This window comes from Myotis yumanensis, unplaced genomic scaffold (genome assembly GCF_028538775.1).
Source record: "Myotis yumanensis isolate MYYU_CA2020_CCGP unplaced genomic scaffold, mMyoYum1.0.hap1 SCAF_2, whole genome shotgun sequence".
In the NCBI taxonomy this organism is placed as follows: Eukaryota; Metazoa; Chordata; class Mammalia; order Chiroptera; family Vespertilionidae; genus Myotis; species Myotis yumanensis.
Genome location: NW_027223753.1, coordinates 46,231,240 through 46,253,256, shown reverse-complemented (window position 1 = coordinate 46,253,256; position 22,017 = coordinate 46,231,240).

The window sequence follows — 22,017 nt, the reverse complement described above, 5'->3', positions numbered from 1 at the left end:
CTGCTGGGACACCACTGAGAATCTCGGGATTCTTTTTGTGTTCAAATCACAGGCCACAGTCCGGAAAGTTAGACAATCTGTCCAAATCAATTCACTCCATTGAACTCTTTTTACCTTTTGGTGTCAGTCCTGCGGTATAGAAGGGAAGAGCACGAGCCTCATTGGGTTGCCCAAGAAAAAGCCTGACTCTGCTCCTGGCTGTGTGGCTTTGCACAGTTATTCTGTGCCTTGTGTTTTCTCAGCTGTAAAATGGTAATGATAATACTACCTGACTCAGAATTGCTGCAAGGGGTAAATGACTTCATGTAAAGTCCTTGGAATAAGAAGGTCTGGCACATGGCACGTGGTGAAGTATGGTAGCAATCATCTCAGGTAGAAACTATAGTTTAACTCTAACCCTGCTGTTTGGCTTAATAATAGAAAAGTTATTTTGATTTTCTGAATTGTATAAATCATCCCATTTGATTGAATGCCTTATTGATTGTAATGTGAATATCCCATTGATTGTGATCTTACTGGTTTTAGAAAGCAAATTCCTCTGTACCTGGGAACCAGGACAGCACAATTATCCCAAGACCTGAGGGTTCCAGATAATGTTTCCCTGTCAACTCAGTGGTCCCAAAAACCAGGACAGTGCAATTACTCTAAATTGCCTCGATGGCTCTAGATAATGTGTTCCTGTCAACTCAGTGATCCAGAGACCCAAAGCTATAATTAACATGCTTAATTCTGCTTCTGTAAATTGTTTTTTTTTGTGAATCAGGTTCCTCATTCCAAACCCTGGGATGTAATCAATACCTTTGTGATTTTTGCCTATATAAATCTGGTGTTGTGGCCATCTTATCACTATGAGATTTGAGAAATGGCCCCTCATAGTCCCGGATTTACAATAAATGTGACTCTTTAATTCGACTTCTTGAGGTGTCCTTGTGTGATTCGCGGGGTACATTATAACAGTGGTAGCTATTTTTGTTATGTGCTGGGGACTCAGTCTATGTCCTAGGGGACCTACCAGGGTACAGGGGATAGCAGATGAGGGCCCTGACCCAAGGCAAGTCTTGTGTGTGAATGTGGGGGCAAGGGGCAGTGGGCAAGGGAAGGGAAGTCTGAGCCAATGTTGAAGAAGAGGTGTGAAGCTACAGAAACCAGCTGACCTTGCTGGGGTTGCTGTTGCTCTGGTGGGAAAGTGTTCTGGGTAGATGGAATCAGGGAAAGGCTGTAGAGAGGAATAGCCAGTGGGTAGGTGTAGCTGAAGGTGGGATGCCAGGGGTGGTGTAATATGAGATGAACCCAGAGGAGGTGGGAGCCAGGGATCTTGGGTGACCCAGGGAAGAATTTACACCTTGTTCTGGAGGTCATATAGAGTCCCCCAAAAAGGAAAAATCACTTCCCTCTCCCCACCTCCCTTTTTCTCAAAACCGAGGTTCTTGGGTTTCCCTGGAGAGTTAAGAGCTCTGTGTATCCGTCGCTAACTCTGGGGTAGTTTATGGCTAAAAACAGGCTCAGTGGGGCCATTGGAAGAGAGCACGCCCTGTGCTCTTGAGGCTTAGCGGGGAGGGACTGACACAGCGATTCTGGGCTGATCACCTGGTGGCCGGGCCACCCCATGCAGGCCACGCTGTCCTGAGGTGCTGATGAGCTGTGCTCAAAGGCAGCAGCACTCTGGCTCAGGAGAACCAGCCTCCCGTTTGCAACCCTTTGGATGTCACCCTAACGCAATTAATGTAACCCTCTTTGGTTCATCAAATACAACCAGGTAGCCCACAGCTTATCAGAGCCCTCGATCCCTAGAGCCAAGTCAGCTGGTTTTCACACGGCTTCTCCAGGGGCTGGAGCTCCACAGGGATACCCGGGACGGTTTTCGACCTGAGTAAGGCTAAGCATGCTGGGCCTGAGTCCATCAGCCCCTCTGCAACCAGCGCTTTGTTTCACTTACTGAAGTTCTGTGTGGGGTTTTGTTAGGAACAAGAGTTTTAGGTTAAAACGTAAAATGCAAATCAGTTTCTCAGCCAGTCTCCTCATCTGACAGATGAAAAGACAGACCCAGAGAGGGAAAATGTCCAAGGTCATAGGACAGGGGCAGAAAATGCTGGATTTAGTCTGGCTTTTTGAAAGCCTATACACTGGCCTGCTTTGGAGAAACAGCTAGAAGCAGCTCTACCTCAAACCTATTCCCTGGCATTCACACACACACACACACACACACACACACACACACACACCAGTTTGGCAAGGAGGATGTCCTCTGTTCCCTCCAGGTTCCCTTTCAGTGGGGAAACTTTCTACACCACCAGTCCCAGATGAGGGAAGTAGGTTACCTGCCTCTTGCTGTGAGCAGGACGTTTAGGGTTTCACACCCCCACGGTAGGGGGTAGGGGGTGGGGCTACAGCAGAGCAGAGAGGAGGCCTGGCTGAGTATTATTTCCACTCGTTTATCTCAGGACCCGAAATGCTTTGGTTTCGAGCCAGGGACGGAAGCCTTCACATTCCATGTTTCTCTTTCTGTCGCTGTCATGCCAAATCTCCCCCTTTCGCTTTTTTACTTATTAAAGGTTTTTCTGACAAGTAGATGGAGCACCGCAGCCTTCAAAGTCCCTAACCATCTCCAGGGCCTCATTTTCTCCCTTCCAGAGGAAAGGACTGAGTCACAGAGCAGGTCACTGCTGCGAGTGCAGGCAGCCAGGAAGTGAGGTGAAGCAGACAATTTGTACACACACACCCCCACACTAACTGCAACCACAGCCACATATATGTGCGTATCCCACAAACCATACTACGCACACACTTCATACACATGGGACTGGTGGGAACTCCTAATTTCAGAATTGTGCTGCACTGTCGGTTCTGTCTCTAACATTGTCCATTCACTGCCCCCTCCCTGTCGAAGACCTTGACTCAGAGAGCTGTACAGCTGGTCCCAGGAGCAGCCCCTGTCTCAGGCATTTTGCTGAGGGTCGGTTCCTCCTTGATTTGCCCAGCCTGACATCCTTATTCTCCGAGCTTGGTTTTGTTTTACTGGTAGCCCTTCCTTGGTTTATGTGTTAGTTTGAGTTTCCCCCAAAGCAGAGCCTGAACCAGCAGTTTATTTGGCAGGTGCAGGTGACCTTGGTCGGACAGTCTCAGAGGAAGCAGGTGACCTTGGTGGGAGAGTCTCAGAGGAAGCGAAGGCAGACAACACAGTGCCTTATGAAGCCAGCTCTCCAGAGGGTACTGGGTCACTGCTCTGCAGGGAGACTCCGGGAAGCTGTGCGAACCACATGCCTCAGAATTATCTTTCCCGAAAAGGAGGGAGCTGCAGTATTTATACACCAATTCTTTGGTTGAGGGCTATTCCCAGGGGCTGAGATTTTCCCAGACTCTGGCCTGCCACTCACTGGAGCAGAGCAGCCTTTGGTCCTGGGAAATAAAGCCCTTGGGTACAGGATGCAGATGCTGGCAGGGGAGGGAAGGGTTCGAGAAGCCTGGGCGGGCACTGAGAGTGTCCATCATAGGTCGCCAAGCCCGGCCCTTTCCTCAGCTTTCCGCACTGACTCAAGGTGGGCCAATCGCACACCTCCTTAGGACTTTGAAACTAGGAAATGAAGAGGGAGAGTGAGTGTCACTTCCACTCAGCTTGCGAGAGGCACTGCCTCCCACAACTTGAATAAATCCAGGATGCTGGGGCGGGGGGGGGGGGGGGGGGGGGGGGTGGTCAGGGGAGGTCGACACACCAAGAGAAAAAGCGTGAATGGAGGAGAGAATTCCATTGGGTTCTAGTCCATGATACCAGTTGCCTTGACATCCAGCTAAATCCCTACTCTGAGCCTGTAAGGAATTCTGCCTTTCTGCTTAAACTCTCTGAGTTGGGTTTTATTTTCTTGAACTGAAGTGAGTTCTGGCTCATGCATCCCTGATGGTCTTGGGTTGCTTCTCCCCTGCCACTATCCATAAATAATAATAAAGAGATGGATGATACTAATCATTGCACAGCTACTATGTCTCAGATGCTTTTTAAACACTTGGGTGTAAAGGGGGAAGTGATTATCCCATTAACAGAAACTTCCCATGATCCTAGGTATTTCTTCTTTGCTTTCTCTACCTTTCATTGGGGCCCCATGTTCCCCTTTGTGCTATGTTTCATATTCCCAGTTCCTACCCAGCCCTTGTGTTTTGCTCAAGTGCTATCTCTTTAAGATAGATTTCTTCTTTCAGCCAGTCGGGGTGCCCCTTCCAGTATATATCTCTCTTTAAAATAATAAACTCCACAGCACGTACTGAACCACTGTCTCGGTTGGGTGGGGAGTGGACATACAGTGCACACACCAGGCTTAGGGAACTCATACAAAGATGTATGTGAATCAGAGTGAGTTCTTGCCAGGAGTTCCTCATCTAAAGAGAGACATAGATGAATATATGCTCATGGTCGGAGGCCCAGCCAGCATCCAATTTCACGGACAGTGAGCTTTCGGCTGGGGTCAGACGGAATATTGAGAGCACACAGTCCTCTATCGTGGTGGGCTACAATGTGAGCATGTTTCCTTCTGTTTCCTCCAAGGTCTTTTTACCAGAATGCTTTGGGAGAAGGTGTCTCCACCTAGCACTGCTCTGGCCTCAGTGCTGAACAGTGGAAAGAAATGCATTCACAAGCTGAAGCAACCCTGGGATGGGGAGGTATGGCTGCCTGGGGCCCTGGGGAGAGCTGCCAGGAAGGCAGTTACTTCTCTATAATATAATCCTGTATTCTCCAAACAGAAAGCCAGTGAAATCTTCTCTTTGTGCAAGGAAGATGCCCTTGAGCAGGGTTAGTCACTTAGCATTCAGCACACACCCTGCTACCTGACTCACTTCCACAGCATTGTGTTATGATTGTGTTTATATACCTGTTCTCCTTCACTAGAATGCCAGCTCCCAGGACTGCCTCTTATCTTACAAATCTCTTCCCCATGAAACACCTGGGCTGTGCTTTACTAGAGCACAATCACATTCTAACATCCCATACATTTCACTTATTCGTTTTGTTCACTGTCTTCCTCTCCAACTGAAATGCAAGCTCCTTGAGTGCAGGGAATTGATCTGTTTTTCACTGGAGTGTATCCTCAGTGCCTAGGACAGTGTAGGCACTCAGTACATATGTTAGATGAATGACCATCCCTGAGATTGGAAGTGAAGTGTGAGAACCAGGGAGGGGGTTGGTTCACCCAGTCCTGGTAGAAGAGGAGGGTAACTGGATGCTGCCAGGGGAATGGCCAGTATCCTCTATCATGGTGGGCTACAATGCGAGTTATTCTCATTCTTATTGTCATTTTTTAAAGTATTTGTTTAACAGTGAGCTCCCTTTTAAACAGTCATCCACTATTTTGATAAGCCAATGCATTAGAAAATATGCCATAAATGAAATATTGAGAAAGTTTAAATATCATTTTTAAAAAAAACAACAACACACTATACTTCATTGTCTATGTTAACAGGCTCTTCCTGCTTTCTCAGAGCTTTGTTAGAGGACCAACAGGCTAAGAACCACCACACATCCTACAGAGGTGCTAGAACAGCTGTGCCTGACTCACTAAGAGGTTCTCCAGGCACTAACTCATGATCTAGGTCCATAGGAAGGACTGTTTTGTAGAGAGTTGCAGGTATTTATTTTCATCTTTCCTATCTACTCCCATGGTTCTTTCCCTGTACCTTGAGCCATGTCAAGAAAGGGTTTTGGCAGAATAATGCAGAGAGAGTGACAAATGCTCCCTGAAAATGTAAAGGACCTGGCAACTCTCAGGAGAGAAGTCTAAACACTGCTGAGTGTGGCAGAGCAAAATACAGAATGGCTGAATCTGTTGCTGCACTTCCACCTCTGACAAGCCAAGCGGTGTATTTCTGTGGACTAGATAAAGGCCTGGTGGAAGGGCCAGCCTGGGGTCATCTCAAAAGGGACCCATCCCTAAGGACTGACTGGAGTGGTGAAGTGACTCAACAGAGGGGTGGGGCACCCTATGGAGGAGGCAATGCCTGTCCCAGGGGGACTTCAGAAAGGAGGTCTCCAGGAGTGAATCTCCAAGGGACCCATCAAAGTGCCCACAGGAGAAAGCCAGCAACGGTGCCTCTGCCACATAAGGAGAGCCAAAGCCAAAGCACACTGTATCCGTAAAGTTAGATCCTCCTTATTCCTTCCTTCTCTTTCTTCTTCCTTCTTTCTGATCCCTGAAGAGCCCAAAATGACAACCAACTGTGTGTGTGTGGGCGGGGGGAGGGGCGACGAAGGGGAGTAGAGTGAAGAAAGAGAGAAGCAGTAGCCATGCTAGCATCTCTTATTGTAGGCCACCAAGTCTAGGACACAATGAATGAGTTTGGAGTTTTGACTGTATATTGGGCCAGATTGGGCTGGACTTCATGTTATCTCATGGAAAGCTATGAGATATGTTAAGACATTGAAAGCTATGAGATATGACTGTGATCTCTTCTGTTCCCTTAAATCATACTTGTCCTCCTTTGCACATGCTTTTCCTGCAACCTGGATTACTCTGCCACCTCATCTGAATGGCCAAGTCCTACTCATCCTTCAAGACACAGCTTGAGACATTTCTTCTGCAATGACTTCCCTGGTACCCTCAGGCAGAGGAAGGAATCTTTCATCTGTATTCCAATTACATCTTCACCTACCTGGTGGAGTAGGTTAATTGCTCACAACATCTCTTTTCTCCTTCTTCTATAGCAATAGAGTGGTACCTGGACAGTGGTACTTAACATTCAGACAACCAGAAACTTTACTGCCCAGCCCATACTGCAGTTAAATGTGTTCATGTGACCAAGTTCATGATAATGTTATGACAATGATATGCCCACTTCCATTCCTGAGCCTTAAAACATTTCACTCAGGATCCTTCATAATCTTTTTTCCTTCCTGCTAGTGAGAGTACAGACAGGTTGCCACCCAGCTTCAACCACTCAGGTGAGGATAATACCATAGGGGCCAGAAGAACAATAGAATGGAATGAACCTGGGTCCTTGAGTGACAGGGTAGGGCAGAAAAATGCCTTCTCTCTTGGGATTATTACATAAGAGAGAAATACACTTCTTTGTTCCATAAGCCACTGTTTTGTTGGCTCCTTGTTTGAGATGTTTAGACTTTTACATAATGAACTCAACTTATGGTTCTAAACTGTACTGTAGCTGTCTGTTTATCTGTCTGTCTTCCCAGTAGACTTGGCATTCCCTTGGGAGCTTGAATCAAACCTATTAAATTTTGCTTCCCCAGATGAATGAAAACACACACACATACACACACATACACACACACACACACACACACACACACCTGTCCTATGAAATACCCAAAGGCTTGGCATAGTTCTCAAATGGGTTGCTTTTGACCAAAAGCAAAATATTCACTTACTGTTTTTGCTACCACTTCACCTTGATAGAGACCTGATGGATGGGCATGTTTCAGTCACTGAGTGGCTTATAACAGTTATGTGTAGGTAAGAAAGCTAAGGCTTTCATTTCTATAATCTCAAGGGTACAGCCATAGAGTGCTGAGTGGTCTGTGGATTGGTGAGAAATATTTTTCACGTGCCAAAATTATTCCCCATTCTTCCTCAAGAGCAAATGCTTTGCATCTCTGGTGAACGAGAAGGAGGGAGATTTTCCAATAATAAAGTTCACCATTGATTCTGCCTGCCTGATAGAAACTACCAATTAAGAAACATTAATAATTACTAACTCCTGCTGAGATGACCATTTCTCTTCATTCAAAGTTGAAAAACTTAAAGAGTTCTTGCTGGATGTTTGTATAATTGTAAGCTATTACAGTAAAACTAACAATAGGTAAAAATTCTGCATAAGCCTAAAATCATTTGTAATGGAAAGTTCTGATGGAATTTAATCTCTCTTCCACTCATTCATCCAGTTACTCATTTATAAGTATTTATTGAGGAGCTACCATGTTTCTGGTACTTTGTTGATCATTTGAGTTTCAATAATAAAAAATGTTTTCAACTGCCCAAAAGATTCCCCATTCTTCTCATTTGCTTAGAGTCTAACAGGGAAGGTTAATAGACATTCAATAGTAATTATAATAAAAGTGGAAGGAGGGTGTTATGGACTGAATGTCTGTGTCTCCTCAAAATTCATATGCTGAAACCCTAATCAATAATAATAATAATAATAATAATAATAGTAAGATGATGGTATTGGCAGTCAGGCCTTTGGGACAAAATTAGATTTAGCTGAGGTCGTGAAGGTCAGACTCCCATGGTGGGATTAGTGTCCTTCTAAGAAGAAGAGAGACCAGAGTGTTTCCCCCTCCTTCCCCATGAGAAGACACAGCGAGAGAGTGGCTATCTGGAAGCTAGGAAGAGGGCTTTCACCAGGAACTCAATGAACTGGCACCTTGATTTTTTTTCCAGCCTCCAGAACTGTGAGAAATAGATGGCTGTTGTGTAAGCCACCCACGCTATAGCATTTTGTTACGGCAGCCGGAACTGACTGATGCACAGTGTTATACAAGGGGATATATCAGGAGCTCTGGGGAATTGAATGTAGTCCAAGAGTCATGAATACCCTTCATGAGGAAATGACACTTAGTTGACACAAATAGGATGTAGAGAAATCGGACAGGTGTAAAAGTTTGGCTTTGGTCAGGAAAAGAGAGCCTCTTTAAGTATTACAGGAGGTTTAAATGTAAGTTTAATGTAGGAATTACAGCTTCCTTGAATGTGGGAGAAGCTGGGGTAGTGAAGGTCTGAAAGAGGAGTCAATGGGTTGGAGAAGCAGGTACTAACTACTTCAGCCTGAAGCACTGGTGTGGGTGAAAAGCTGTAGCTTGAAGGGCAGTCTGAGTTGTGTCCATCTGGTTGCCAAAGTTAGACCATGAGGTAGGATCTATGGTGAGATCTGAGAAGCCTGTGTAGCCATTGCATCTGATCAAGCTGTCTGTCTGATCAATGTCAAACTGCCACCGTGTTGAAGGACTCTGCTTCACTTCCACTTTGCAAAACTTACACGCATCCCTCATTGCCACTGAGAAAGGGAGTTCTAGGAAATGTAGTTCCTAATCTTAGCCAGACACGGCCGTGCCAAGTTGACCACAGATAACAGGTGTTCAACACGTGATGGGGAGAAAGTTCTAGGTAAATGAAACAGCATGAGTAGAGATGTGGAGGTTAGAGTGAACATGGTGTGACTGATAGCTAAGAATGCCCTGCTGGTGTTGCTCAGTGCTTGAGTGTCATCCCACGCACCAAGGGATTGCTGGTTCGATTCCTGGTCAGGGCACCTGCCTAGATTGTGGGCTTGATCTCTGGTGGGGGGCATGCAAGAGGCAGCCGATGGATATTTCTTTCATTGATGTTTCTATCTCTCCCTCTCCCTTTCTCTCTAAAATAAATAAAACCTATTTTAAGAAAAGATACCTAAGAAAGTCTCAGGATGAGGTAGGGTTTCAAGTTGCAGAATGCCTTGGGAGCGTTTCACAAATATTGAAACAATTTTCTTAGATAAATGGGAAGCCATTAAAGGATTTCAAGCAGGATCAAATTTCCATTTTGAAGAGGTCACTCTAGCTGCAGTATGGAGAGTAGATTTGAGTGGGACAGGAATGAGGAAAGGGGACAATTTAGTTTATAGTAGCCCTCCAGGCAAGAGATAGCATTGATTTAGGTTAGGATGATGATAATAGCAATGGGGAAAAAGGGTAGGAAATACATTTTGGAAGTATAGCAACGCTCCTTGGCTGTAGCTTTGAAGAAGTAACTGCTTCTTACTAATTGATCGAGTTACATGAAATTGCCATTTTTTACAGGTAAAATATGACTAAATATTGGCAATTTCATATGATTCGAGATATTTTCTCTAAAGTTTTATGACAATTCCATTGGTGCGAAGGAGGAGCCATTAGGACAGCTGCTGTGACTTTCCTTAATGGTGAGAATTGGGAGCCAGAGAGGCTTTCCACCTACATAAATGCTCACAAAGAAATATTCAACTTAGAAGGCCTTCAGTTGCAAGTAAGAGGAAATCTAGTTCAAACCAATTGAACATTAAATGGTACTTGTAGGTGAATGAAATGGAAAGACCTGTGGTATGGAGGACTGTCGGCATGGTGTGTTCAGAGACTAGATTTCACTTCTCTGTACCATTCCTCAATTCTGGTCTCCTCTGTGAGGCAGCTTCATCCTCACGTTGACTTCCCTAAAGGTATGGGAGCAACATGTTTCCTTGTCCACAGTCAGGAGGAGAGAGATACTCTAACAAATATTCAAAGAAAGGCCAACTTCAGTCACATGTCTACTCCTGAACCGTATTGGTGAGGGCCATGAGATGACCCTGATGTTTTGGGCCCCTGAAGCTAGATGGGGTCAAGTCCATCCAGTGATCATGGTTGCAACATCATGAGTATATGGGTGGAATGGATACTATGGAGGCTCTCACATGTCCTGTAGAGTAGAGGACTGAATCAAACCCTTCTGAGCAAGTAATATGAAGGGAAAATCCCTAGGGTCAAGTTTTGAAATCACTTATCAAGCTGGGGTGTCTGTTGAGAAAGAGTAAAAACACTGTACCCCTAAGGACATAAAAACCTCACAGGTTCATAAGAAACACTATTTGCTCCAAAACTACACCTGGAATCAGGCAGCTTTCCCCCTAACATTCGCAGGGTTAAAAAATGAAGGCTCTTGTTGAAGTCTAAAGGATTTCTTATGGTCATCACATAGTCAAAAGGACTTGTTATGTCCAGGAAATTAGCCTGGTGCTGCTGATCACAGGGCATGTGCTCTTGGGTCCTGGAACCCTGTCACCCCAATGCTGAGGTGGCAGCAGGAAAGATTCCAGCTTGAACTCATTTCCTGAAATTTCCTTTGGCATGGAATAAAGAAAAAGAGAGTCATCTTTTCAACTTGGGGTAATAATCTGTCTCACATAATTGCATTAAGATGGTTCTTCAAATGCTGTCTTCCCACCATCTCTTTGAAATGCATGACAGATATGGGATTAGAGGAAAGCTGAGTGCTGCCTATAAAGAGCTTGTAAAAAGTTTCCACAGTAATGAATGCAGAAAGGAAATATGCTAGACATTAGCTTTATGTGCAGGCCAGCTCTTATAAGAATGGTCTCCTTCATCATGGGCCACACTTCTATACTTCTGGATCTTTCAAGAAGTTACTACTGAACTCAATAATCATATCATAGGTTAATGGCCCTACCTGGCAAATGTTGCTATCCAGAATCCAATTTTGCTTTTGTTTGTTTGTTTTTAAAATATAGTTTTTATTGATTTCAGAGAGGAAGGGAGAGAGAGAGATAGAAACATCAATGTTGATAAAAAAATTACTGATTGGCTGTCTCCTGCATGCCCCCTACTAGGGACGAAGCCCACAACCCAGGCATGTGCCCTGACTAGGAACTGAACCATGACCTCCTGGTTCATAAGTCGATGCTCAACCACTGAGCCATGCTGGCCAGGCAGGATTCATTCTCAATATTGAAGTGACCATCCATCCATGTCTCCCTAGAAGAGCCTGTCTCTCTATTCTAGTTTAGTAGTTATCAAAGACAAAAAAATGTGACTTGGATGACAGATTAGATCAGTGGTTCCCAATGTGGGGCACATGCCCCACAGGGGGGCAATTTGATTTTTAAGGGGGGCCATTTGAGAATGAGTTATTAACTGAATTTTTTGCATTTCTTATGGTTCTAGGAGCCTCATATACAGTATACAAATATATATTGTGACCTATTTATGCATTTCAGTTCCCTATTATGTGTTTTGAAACGTTATTTGCTATTTTTTCATATCACTTCATATTATTATTTTTTTAAACAATTTCTTAGTGCTTTCTTCCTCAGTACTTCAACTGTCATTTTGGTCTTTTATTTTTCTCTTTCTGGATGCCGTGTTCTTTGGAAGCCTGTTCAGACCAAGTTAATGGCCTTTTAGGCTTCCTCCACATGAATAGGAGTTCACTTTTTGAGTAATAAGAATTATATGTCACAGGGGGGACATCAGGATTTTAGAGATGCTTAGGTGGGGCATGGCCAAAAAAAGATTGGGAACCATTGGATTAGATGGTCATCCTAGCTGCTACTACTTGGCTTATGCTGCAAAGCATAATGGGAGATGGAGAAAATATGAAAACAGTTAGGGCCAATCTTAATATAGCACTGCATTTCTAGTATTTACCATGTTCCAGGCCCTGCATTAAGAACTTCATGTATTTATCTCATTTAATCTCACAACAACCCTTGAGGGCCACAGTACTACTATGTTTATTTTACAGATGAGAAAAACAGAAATAAAATGAAGCTAATTATCCAAGCAAATTTGCCCAGCTTGGTAAGTGGAAGAGATGGAATTCAAACTCAGATTCCAGAACTAGATATTTTAATTTCTATATTATATTGATGCTGAGTTTACCAACCAGAAAGCATAGCTTCCCTTTTGCTAAACATGGTCTGGAGGTCAAACGGCAATGCCCAACGGTCCTGGTATCAGTAGTTGTATCACTGAGGATGCTTTACCTTAGGGCAGCAGAAAATACAGCCTAAGCAGCATTACCCGGCAAAGGAAGAGCCCTGAGGTAGGGAGGCTTTTGGGTTGGGTGGTCAAGAGGTTCAGCGGCCTTAGCAAGATCCCAGTGCATACTCTGAGGTCCATAGTGTGGGCTTTGACCCAAGGCTGGTTTCCTCCATCCTGGAGGGTGGCTGTCATTAGCAGTCAAGGGCACATACTTTTTTGTTCTCACCCAGTAGAAAAGAGAGGCTGGCTTCCTGTGATTTTTCTCTTAAAACCAAAAAAGTGTTTTTCCCCCCAAACTCCCATACATTTCTTCTCCAATCTCATTGGCTCAAAGTGGTTTAGGCCTGCCCATCTCTGAACCAGTCACTGGCCAGGGGAATTACTCTTACACATGTGGGATGGGGTGGGATGGTTTCTGGGGACTCAACTGCGGTGCCTGTTCACACAGCCAAGGCAGACCTGGGAACCCAGGGACAGGAGCTCCTGGGTAATATTAACATTTGGAGCCCTGGTTCTGCAGTTAGAGTGACATGGGCTTAACTTTCCATTTTGTCATTTACTAGCAAGGGATTTTGTGGAATTTTCTTAACTTGCCTAAGCCTTGGTTTTCTTCACTATAAAAGGGGATTCGTAATACTATGTGTTACACTGCAATGCTCTGAGGATTATTTTAAAATGTTTAAAATATATGAGAGTAGATAGCTCAATGCCTGACTCATAGCAGGCTCCCAAGAAACATTCATTCCATACTCCTTGATGTCAGACTAGTGTAACAGGGTCATCTCAACCCCCTACCCCAGTCTAAACTCAATAATGTGTGTGTATACTGCAGCTTTGGTATAGTGTTGATATTTCTGCATTTTGTTTAGATATGGCTTCTCTGTGGAGGACCTAGGATAAGAGCACCCCCTATGGGTGTATGATGAGGCAGAGCCGTGTAACTTTTGGGTTGAGATAGAGCATGAGCCAGGAAATCAGAACTTAGAAGGTGGAGCTTTAGACAGTCAGGAGATAAGAGAGAATAGTTGATTCTCTTTGCTTCTTATTCTCCAGGATCTGGATGTCAAAGAGTTTAGAAGCAGCGAGGAAGAGATGGTTTCTGCTCCCAGGATGAGTCTGAGAAGCAGACAGGTGTGCCACAGGGATTTTTAGCTGTGATGAGCGGGTCACATGTTGTAAGCCAGGCTATAAGGCTATATGCCATTGTCTGTTTTGATTTCTCTTTTGTACTTACCAGCCTTAAGGAAAGTGTGCTTGGATGTGCTAGCCTTTGCGAGTGAGACCTATGAGACAATTTTTGCCTGGGTCCACGTTTGAGCTGCAACATCAAAAGGGCAACAATACCCTGTATGATCAAAGTGGTAATGGCGATGGTATTTAGTGGAAAAATCTCAGAGTGAAAGAGATCAGCCTATAGTGGCTAAACTCCTCTACCTTTAGAGGGAGTCTTTTCTATTACCAATCTTGGAGATGCCATTTTATTAAGGAATCAGAGTGGTCTCCTTATTCCTGATTAGCAGTATCTTGGTTGGAGCAAGCCCATGGCCCATGGCCCATGGTTGGAGAGCTTAATATCTAAAAGGGAAAGAGAGCAGAGTTCAGCAAAGGGTCTAAAGGTCAGCAGAGGACTCCAGTTCTAGGAGGCAGAGGCACACACACCTTACATTGGACAGAAGAGGCACAGATCATTACAAATAAGATGGGGTCAAGACTTCAACTCAACAGCTTCATTCAGAACATTCTAGAAAATTGTTGACCAACTCCAAACTCCACCTTCTAGTGAGAACCAGGCCACCAGCTCCCCTCCATATAGAGCGGAAACTGCATGAGTTTCCTCCCTCCAACTCTTAGTGTTTCGAGAAACTACCTTCCAAATGTGATGAGGGACAACAGCTTTTAAACTGTGAGCCCCAGAGCCTCTGGGAGGTATAGAGGTATCTCAGGGTTCAAGAGCAGATGGGGATGAAGATGGGGAGACAAATAACGAAGCAGGCTTCAGGTTTCCATCATCTTGACCCGAGGAGCTCCACTTTCCTCTCTGTCAGTGCCTCAAAGAGTCTGGCCTAAAACAGGCACCCAGTCAATAAATGAATTACTGTTTTAGGCATTGCAGTTCTTCATACAGTTTTATTTGATTAACAGAGTCTGCTGTTAAAAATGTAAGTATGAGAGTTACTGCTTTAGAATCTTCTTAGAAGAAAACATCTATCCCATATAAGAAGGGCTGGAGCTAAGGCTTGTTTGGGGGTCTCTCCACTGGGGCTCAATAGCTAACTTGGTTTTTCCATTGAGGAAAAAAGTCATCAGAGCAGGTTCCGTGTTTAACTTGCCTCTGTTGCCCTCTCCAGACTGTGATGACAGCCAGAGAAGAGTGTGTTACCAGAGGGGTTGATTGGCATTCTTGGTGTAATTTTTTTTCTTTGTTGGAGAAACACAAGCCTCTGATTCCTCCATGGTAATGTTCTTTACTATCATAAAGGCCCAGAATAAAATAACAGCCTTCATGACTGCATTCGAAGTGGCTGCTAAGCGCCAGGTGTTTTCACATCTTATGCCACACAATACACACTACACCCTTCACAGGTGGGTAACATTATGCCTGTTTTTAAATGAGGCAATTGAGGCACAGAAAGTAGAGTAACTTTCCCAAGATCACACAGAGAGTGAGAGGCAGGACTTGCCCTCACGTCTGCCTGACTCTAGCTGGCATGCTCTTTTCATATTGGCTTCCACGGCAGCAGGAGTGATGTCACATATGTATGAGAGTAAACTCATCTTGGAGGACTGCTGAGAACTGAGATTGAATAAAGCAGCTTACATACCCCCCCCCACCCCCCCATAATCTTTCATTAAATAGGCTGATCATGTAAGTGCTTAAAATTGAATCGGGCCTGGAGGTATAAGTGGGGATTGCTCATCTCTTGGCCCACCTATCTACTGGTAATTTCCTAGCAGCATATCTGGGTCTGAAACTATGAGAAAATATCAAGAGTGGGGACATGGGCAAGATTCCAATGGCATTTTTTTTTTATAGAATTAGAAAAATACTCTTAAAATTTATATGGAATCACAGAAGACCCCGAGTAACCAAAGAAATCTGAGAAAGAACAAAGCAAAGGGCATCATACTTCCTGATTTCAGGCTATATGTGCTATAAAGCTATGGTCATCAAAACATTATGGTACAGGCATAAAAGCAGATAAATAGGCCAATGAAACAGAATCAATAACCCAGAAATAAACCCAAGCATATATAGTCAACTAATATCTGATAAGGGAACCAATAATACTCAATGGAGAAAAGACAGTCTCCTCAATAAATGGTGCTGGGATAATTGGCTACTCACACACACACACACACACACACACACACACGGATATTTCTCAGTGGAATATTATTCAGCCATAAAAAATGAGGAAACCCTATCATTTGTGCCAATGTGGATGGACCATGAAGCCATTATGCTAAGTGAAATATAATAAATAGAGAAAGATAAATACTGTACCATCTCACTTATATACGGAATAAAACAAAAAAACAAACTCTTAGAAAAAGATCAGACGTGCATTTACCAGAGGTGGTGGTGGGAGGAGTCAGAGAAAGGGGATCAGTGAACTTCAAGTTGCAAGATAAATAAGTAATGATGTAATATACAACATGGTGACTACAGTTAACACTGCTATATGATAGTTTGAAAAGTTAAGAGAGTAAATCCTAAGAGTTCTCATCACAGGGAGAAAATATTTTCCTTCTTTTTTTTAATTGTATCTATATGAGATGATGGATGTTAGTGAACCTATTGTGGTAATGATTTTACAACACATGTAAATCAAACCATTGTGCTGTATGCCTTGAACTTACACAGGGATGTCAATTATTTCTCAATAAAACTGGAAAAAAATCACCTAGTAAGAGGAAATAGAGGATATTCGTGGAATACTCTGCCAAATGTAGTTTGCAATGAGAATTCCAGAGCAGCTAGGATGTTAAACAGACGTATTATTTTCCAGGCTCAAAGAAAGAATGAACGACAATCTTTGTATATATACATACAGAATATTTTGTCTTAATATTTACTGTTTTCCCAATAAAAATATACAGATCTAAAAAAAAAAGAGTGGGGACATAGGAAAACACATAGAGCAGAAGGCAGGAGCCAAGAATTGGGGTGCTGCCTCCCTTCACCAGGCAGGACCAGCCAGCAGGGAAATGCTGGCCTTGACCTGGGCAGGGAGGGGGCCTCCTGGCTGCAAAGGCTGGTTTCCCACTCTGTTGGGTCAGTTTTCGGGATGAGTAGAGCAGGGTGGGGTGAACTGTGTTGAAATCCTAGCTCCACCTCAATCATGGATTGACCTTAAGCAAGTTACTTAATCTGTCCAAACCTCAGTTTTATCTTCTATAAAATGGAAATAATTTCTTATGGTTATTGTGAGGATTACGTAACATACTAAATTAACATATACATCATGAAATAGGTATTCTTTGAGTTTTCCTTTCTCTTTCCTTCCTTATTCTGTTCCTCAGAGTACCCTCTCCCCCCTCACCCCAGTGTCTACCTCAAATACTGGCTATAAAGCTGTTTCTAGGTCTGTAACTTCAGGGTTTTCCATTTCTAGAAAGCTGACTGAAAGGACCCTTCTGTTTGTCCTCAGGAGTGCTACCTGGATGCCTGGGAAAGGGCAGGGAGGTGGGAGGTGAGGAAAATTTGAGTCAGCAAAAACCCAGCAGAAGGGGCAAAAAATCAAGCCTAGAAGTCCTTTAGACCAAAATTTAGAAAAAGGAATTATGGTGGGGCTGAGGGAGGAAGAAATAAGCAAGTGAGTGACAGTAAGAACAGAGATTCATCCAGATCCCAACCAAATGCTGTCAGGACCCTTGGCCCTTATGTTCTCTCCCCAATTTTCTGCATACTGAGTCACTACCTTACCTTATAGATCAGCTTCTTTGGCTTAGTGGGGATTCTGGCTACAAAGAAATTCCAAATTTCTCAGCTTGCGGCTCCTTTCTACCACCAGAGAAAGACTGAACCACACTCTCTCACTGGTGTCAAGAATAAAAACAGGGAACTTGGCCTGAGTGATTTGCTAACCCTTGGTCCAATAAGCTGTGACTTAAAAGGGGGTTTGAAGAACATGGTGACACCCACCCAAAAGAAATAGATGGAGCCCTGGACAGTTGCTCAGTGGTTAGAGCATCAGCCTGAGCACTGAAGTGTCGTGGGTTCAATTCCCAGTTAAAGGCATGTCCCCTGGTTGCGGGTTCATTTCCCAGTCCCGGTCTGGGTGCAGGCAGGAGGCAACCAGTTGATGTGTTTCTCTCACATTGATCTCTCTCTCTCTCTCTCTCTCTCTCTCTCTCCCTCTCTCTCTTTCTCTCGTCCTACCTCCTTTCCTTACTCCCTTCTACTCTTAAAAAAAAATCAATGGAAAAATATCCTCAATTGAGATTTAAACAAACAAACAAATAAATAGATGGATGGAGTTAAGATAGGAGGATCTCCCAGAAAAAAAAACAGGGTAGGGGAGAATTCTGTTCCTAAAATAAAAAGAAGGGCCGTCAGACATCTAAAGTAATGTGTCTTCCACAGAAAATAGAAATTTCACCAACAGTAGGTTGGATTGATCACACTCAAAGCTAGAATTTCTCAAACCAGGAAATGGCTACACTTTGAGGTGTCCAATCTGAATATTCATAACTATCCCATAGGTAAACCTAAATTCCTGGGGTACAAGACCCCAGGGATGTATGTTATTACATATACATGGAGAGTGTTAGTCTTATCTAAGTGATGACTGAACTAGATGGATGTGGTACCGCTTGTCCTGTGAGCCACATGGTCTTTGTTACTATAGTTGAATGGACCAAGGATGGCGAGCTGCCCTGATGCTGGGCAACCTGTTACCTCATCAGTGGCCTGTGGGTTCATTCATTCATTGATCCATCAATTCAACAAATACTTTTCAAGTGACAGGCACTTTTCTAGGCACCAGGCATATAGTGTCCCTGCCTTCATGGACCTTACATTCAAAGGGGATAATAAATAAGTCATGAAAAATGCAGAGCAAGGTAAGAGATGAAAGAGTGACTCATGTAGTCTGACTCCGAAAGAAAAGATGGGTGATCAGCTTTCTAAAATCTGGGTCAGTGCGCTGTGGCCTTAAGATCTGAAGCCTACAGATTGGGCAAGTGTGGCATAAGCAAGCAGAAGAAATCTCTCTGGAGAATGATGTAGAGAAAAGTAAAAGTGAGGAGGACAAACAGCTCCGCAGAGGTGAAAGGAGAAGCCTCAATTCCTGATTATTTTTCCAGTTCCAGTTCCTAGGAACCCTAGCTTGGACGCACACCATAAGCAGTGGTGCGCTGACACTGGCTTATGAGAGCTGTAGTGTGCATCTCTTCCCAACTCTGCATTCAGTGACATGACACTGTGGCTTGGAATTTGCCATGGCGGAGGCATTTACACCACGGAAATTGGCAAATGCTACAGAAGTGACATTCATAGCTGCATTCCCACCCCCTAGAACTGAGTCTGGCATACAGTAGCCTTGGCAAGTATTTACATATAGAATGTTTATGTTTAGATATTAAATGATTTGTTACCTTGTTCATAGCTAACACTGCATGCTGTATGCTTATGTGAGAGACATTGTATTAAGCACAATGAATATACATTTTCTCTCTCAATCCTTTAACAACCCGCGAGGTACAACTATTAGCCTCCCTTTATAGCTAAGGAAACAGAGGCACAGAGAGGTCAACTAAGTTCCTGAAGGCCATGTAGCTAGCAAGTGGCAGGACAGGAATGAACAACTAAAGTGCCTTGTAGGCAATCAAGGGTGGTGACACAGGAAGCTACTAGTAACTTCTCCACTCTGTGGCTTCCTTCTCCAGGTGAACACATCAGCAGATTATAGGGCTGGTGATGAGGGACAAGTGAACTGGTTGAATGCCATACCTGCCCAGGTGTGGAAGGCTGAAGAAGGGGGCCACGAGGCATCGTGTGCTCCAGTTCCATGTGCGTGCAAGACTCCAGCTGGGTCTGAGTGTTCCCGATTGGCAGTCCTAGTGGGAGCCGGCTGCCAGCATCCCTCACTGGTGAGCTTGACCTTGGGCTGCAGGGTTTCTGAAAGGTCTGGATCTCCTCCCACCCCTGGTGCCCAGCCGTGCGGAGTTGGCCCTCCCTTGTCATCAAGGAGTTGTTTTTATCTGGATGCAGCTGCAACTGCCAGAGGCATTTCCTGGGGCTGGCCTGGGGCCTAGCAAGGGTTTGAATGTGGCCAGACTTGAAAGCTGAGCAAACCTCAAAAACCCAGTGGTTGGTAACCCCCTGGAATTGGCAGCTGCCAAGGACCTGGCAGCCAGGAAGCCATTAGGCTGGGTCTGGTACGGGGCGCGAGTCCAGCAGAAGTCAGGCATGCAAGCTCTCACCTCTGTAACATAGTGAGTTCTCTCTCCGCAGCCCGAGGTGCCACACTCCTGACAAGTGACCGCACGCCTGTCTCATTTTCCTAGCCCTGCAAGAAGGCAAGCTGAGTCCGACAAGACTGGCAATGCCCCCATGGGGCCAGGCCAGTGAGTGTGCACCCCAACCCATACAGGGCCACGTGGGGTGGGGGACAGAATGGGGTTGTTCAGAGCCAGGGCATGGGCTAGGACGGCAGTCGCCAACCTTTTGGACCTCATGGACCACCAGTGGTTTATGGACCACCAGTTGGTGAACGCTGCTCCAAAGGTTTTCTTAAACCAGCGGTTGCCAACCTTTCAGACCTCACAGATCACCAGTGGTTTATGGACCACCGGTTGGCGACCGCTGGGCTAGGGCATCAGTCAGACCTGAGTTCAAATCTTGCCGGTTGTGGGGTTACAGGGTCAGAACTTAATCCTCCAAGTCCAGTGCCCTCCCCTGAAAAATGAGAATCATACTGATCTCAGAGTGGCTGTGAGACTACAGGAGTTAAAATCTGCATTGTCACCACACAAGCATTATCCTCACAGATCAATTTCCGCCACAGATTAAGGCATGGACACTAATTTAGGAAATCGCAGATTCTTAGAAAGTTCGTCTATGACAGCATCTCAGAAATGGCTCAGCCCAATTTTCTCACTTTACAGAGAAGGAAGCTGACGCCCAGACAAATTACACCGTTTATTAGGTGAGGCAGGAGCTGGAACCCAGTGTCTCTCGGCTTTCTCGTGCGCCCATGTGTCATTCTCAACCGGTTGTATGGCCTTAGCCAGGACATCATTTGCAGGCGTTTGAAAGGGTGATGGTTGTGTGGAAGGGGTCTCTAGTGACCGGGACATCCCCAAAGATAGAACTCCCTGTCCCTCTGCAATCCTGGCATAGAGCGGGGGCTCAGCAAATGTGGTTCCATTGAGTAAAAACCCCTGGCTGCCCTAAGAGGATAGAAGGGTTTCAGCAGTAAACACAGCAATGCTTCAGCCCCAGCCTTCCCTCCCTTTTCCTGGGCATGCTCCATGTCCCCAGAATACACGCTCAGGCAATCACTCAGGAAACAAAAGCACTTCTGTGGAACGTAGCACGGAGGCATCAAATTGGCACAGAACTGGGCCCAGAGGACCTCAGTCCAAACCAGTTGCTCCACCATAGTCTGGCTGGTTGAAATGAACCTAGTCACTCACCTTCTTTGAGCATCAGTTTTCTAATCTGCAACATGGACAATGATCCCCGCCTTGCCGACTTTACAGGGAAGCTGTCAGGATTAAATGTGATTCTCTCACTCCCTCCAACATAACTAGCATGATTGCCAGCCAGTGTTTGGTGAAAATAAGTCTGGATGCTGAAGCCAGATTGTCCGGGTTCAAATCTAGCTCTAGCACTGACATACTAGCTATGCGACCTTGGGCCTTACTTAGTCTCTCTTGCCTCACTTTCCTTAGATATACAATGGGATGTTATTACTTACCTGATAAGATTATTAAAACTACAAGAATGAATTCCTAAGATATGTTTAGAATAGTGCCTAGGAAATAGTAGGTACTCCGTTAAATGCCAACTTTTAAGATTACTAGCTTAGAGGGTACGTTTTTCCAACTTAAATTCTCACACGTCCTTATTTGCAGGCGTCTTTTATCTCCCCGCTGGGGCCTTCCTGGCTCCTGCTCTCAGTCAGATTGCCCAGTGATCTTAGAATATCCTCACACCAGTCGGTTTCTAAATGCCCAGTGGAGAGTGAACAAGAGAATCAGATCAGGCCCTGGTTGTTCTGCTTCTCACGCTTACCTGATGGGGCCTGGTCCTATACTGCCCCTTGGTCCCCTTGCCACTGGGACCCTCACCAACATCCCAGTGTCCCCTTGCTTGCCTCCATAGCTACACTCTCTTAGTTCCCACTCACAAAGCTTCTCAGATCAGAACCCAAAGTCTTCCAGCCTCAAGTCCAGGCTGGTCCGGGGCCAGCCCAGACCCAAGAAAACAGAGCCCTCATGCTGAACTCAGACACCCCCTGTGAGAATCCCTGCTGTGCTCTCCTGCCCACTGACCTTGGTCGGGGCTCCAACTCCCGTTT